The sequence below is a fragment of the Triticum aestivum genome, chromosome 1B (assembly GCF_018294505.1).
Source record: "Triticum aestivum cultivar Chinese Spring chromosome 1B, IWGSC CS RefSeq v2.1, whole genome shotgun sequence".
NCBI classification, from domain to species: domain Eukaryota; kingdom Viridiplantae; phylum Streptophyta; class Magnoliopsida; order Poales; family Poaceae; genus Triticum; species Triticum aestivum.
In genome coordinates this window covers 47,246,164-47,248,080 of record NC_057795.1, presented here as the reverse complement: position 1 = coordinate 47,248,080, position 1,917 = coordinate 47,246,164, and the positions used below count along the sequence as shown (strand labels likewise).

The following is a 1,917-nucleotide window of genomic DNA, read 5'->3' as shown; positions in this document are numbered from 1 at the left end:
TACTACTCTCGCCAAGCACGCTTAACTTCGGAGTTCTGATGGGATCCAGTGCATTAGTGCTGGTATGATCGCATCCGACATGTTACCCCCCGTCTTCGTCCCTTATCCTTGCCCCTCCCAGCTCCACTACAAAGACGATTGTACATTGCTTTGGCCGCTCCCTCTCAACTACGGAGACGAGTTTAACGCGGTTTCCACCCCACCCTCTCAACCGACCAGTGCACGCTTGCCGCGCCACAATGCCGCCGCTAGATTCGTGAATCGTGAGCACCCAGCTATAACTTACCGCACTCGTGCAAAATAATAAAACACGGTAAATATATTACTTACACGTGCGTTTTGTTTTGCAAGCGGCGCAAAAAAAAAATTAAAAAGGGAATGCAACACGAGGACTTCCCAGGAGGTCACCCATCCTAGTACTACTCTCGCCCAAGCACGCTTAACTTCGGAGTTCTGATGGGATCCAGTGCATTAGTGCTGGTATGATCGCATCCGACATGTTACCCCCCGTCTTCGTCCCTTATCCTTGCCCCTCCCAGCTCCACTACAAAGAGGACTTCCCAGGAGGTCACCCATCCTAGTACTACTCTCGCCCAAGCACGCTTAACTTCAGAGTTCTGATGGGATCCGGTGGTTTAGTGCTAGTATGATCGCATCCAACATGTTACCCCCGTCTACGTCCCTTATCCTTGCCCCTCCCAGCTCCACTACAAAGACGATTGTACATTGCTTTGGCCGCTCTCTCTCAACTACGGAGATGAGTTTAACGCGGTTTCCACCCCTCCCTCTCAACCGCACTAGTGCATGCTTGCCACGCCACAACGCCGCCGCTAGACTCGTGAATCGTGAGCACCCAGCTATAACTTACCGCACTTGTGCAAAATAATAAAACACGGTAAATATATTACTTACACGTGCATTTTGTTTTGCAAGCGGTGCAAAAAAAATTAAAAAGGGAATGCAACACGAGGACTTCCCAGGAGGACACCCATCCTAGTACTACTCTCGCCCAAGCACGCTTAACTTCGGAGTTCTGATGGGATCCAGTGCTTTAGTGCTGGTATGATCGCATCCGACATGTTACCCCCGTCTTCGTCCCTTATCCTTGCCCCTCCCAACTCCACTACAAAGACGATTGTACATTGCTTTGGCCGCTTCCTCTCAACTACGGAGACGAGTTTAACTTGGTTTCCACCCCTCCCTCTCAACCGCCCTAGTGCACGCTTGCCGCGCCACAACGCCGCCGCTAGACTCGTGAATCGTGAGCACCCAGCTATAACTTACCGCACTCGTGCAAAATAATAAAACACGGTAAATATATTACTTACGCATGCGTTTTGTTTTGCAAGCGGGGCAAAAAAAAATTAAAAAGGGAATGCAACATGAGGACTTCCCAGGAGGTCACCCACCTAGTACTACTCTCGCCCAAGCACGCTTAACTTCGGAGTTCTGATGGGATCCGGTGCTTTAGTGCTGGTATGATCGCATCCGACATATTACCCCCGTCTTCGTCCCTTATCCTTGCCCCTCCCAGCTCCACTACAAAGATGATTGTACATTGCTTTGGCCGCTCCCTCTCAACTACGGAGACGAGTTTAACGTGGTTTCCACCCCACCCTCTCAACCGACCAGTGCACGCTTGCCGCGCCACAATGCCGCCACTAGATTCGTGAATCGTGAGCACCCAGCTATAACTTACCGCACTCGTGCAAAATAATAAAACACGATAAATATATTACTTACACGTGCGTTTTGTTTTGCAAGCGGCGCAAAAAAAATTAAAAAGGGAATGCAACACGAGGACTTCCCAAGAGGTCACCCATCCTAGTACTACTCTCGCCCAAGCACGCTTAACTTCAGAGTTCTGATGGGATCCGGTGGTTTAGTGCTAGTATGATCGCATCCAACATGTTACCC

The 1,917-nt window shown here is 50.0% G+C and overlaps 4 non-coding genes and 1 pseudogene across 4 annotated transcripts; all 5 read right to left on the bottom strand.

Annotated features, from left to right (window-relative positions):
• Nucleotides 1-375: 375 nt before the first annotated feature.
• Nucleotides 376-494, bottom strand: LOC123155589 (5S ribosomal RNA). Its single transcript, XR_006477507.1, has one exon. It is a non-coding gene; the product is annotated as a 5S ribosomal RNA (ribosomal RNA).
• A 44-nt stretch (nt 495-538) lies between these two features.
• On the bottom strand, nt 539-658 carry LOC123155553 (uncharacterized; annotated as a pseudogene).
• A 297-nt stretch (nt 659-955) lies between these two features.
• LOC123152629 (5S ribosomal RNA) lies at nt 956-1,074 on the bottom strand. The gene has a single exon (XR_006476276.1). It is a non-coding gene; the product is annotated as a 5S ribosomal RNA (ribosomal RNA).
• A 298-nt stretch (nt 1,075-1,372) lies between these two features.
• Nucleotides 1,373-1,490, bottom strand: LOC123154086 (5S ribosomal RNA). Its single transcript, XR_006476667.1, has one exon. It is a non-coding gene; the product is annotated as a 5S ribosomal RNA (ribosomal RNA).
• Nucleotides 1,491-1,786: 296 nt separating this feature from the next.
• LOC123153716 (5S ribosomal RNA) lies at nt 1,787-1,905 on the bottom strand. Its single transcript, XR_006476562.1, has one exon. It is a non-coding gene; the product is annotated as a 5S ribosomal RNA (ribosomal RNA).
• Nucleotides 1,906-1,917: the final 12 nt, after the last annotated feature.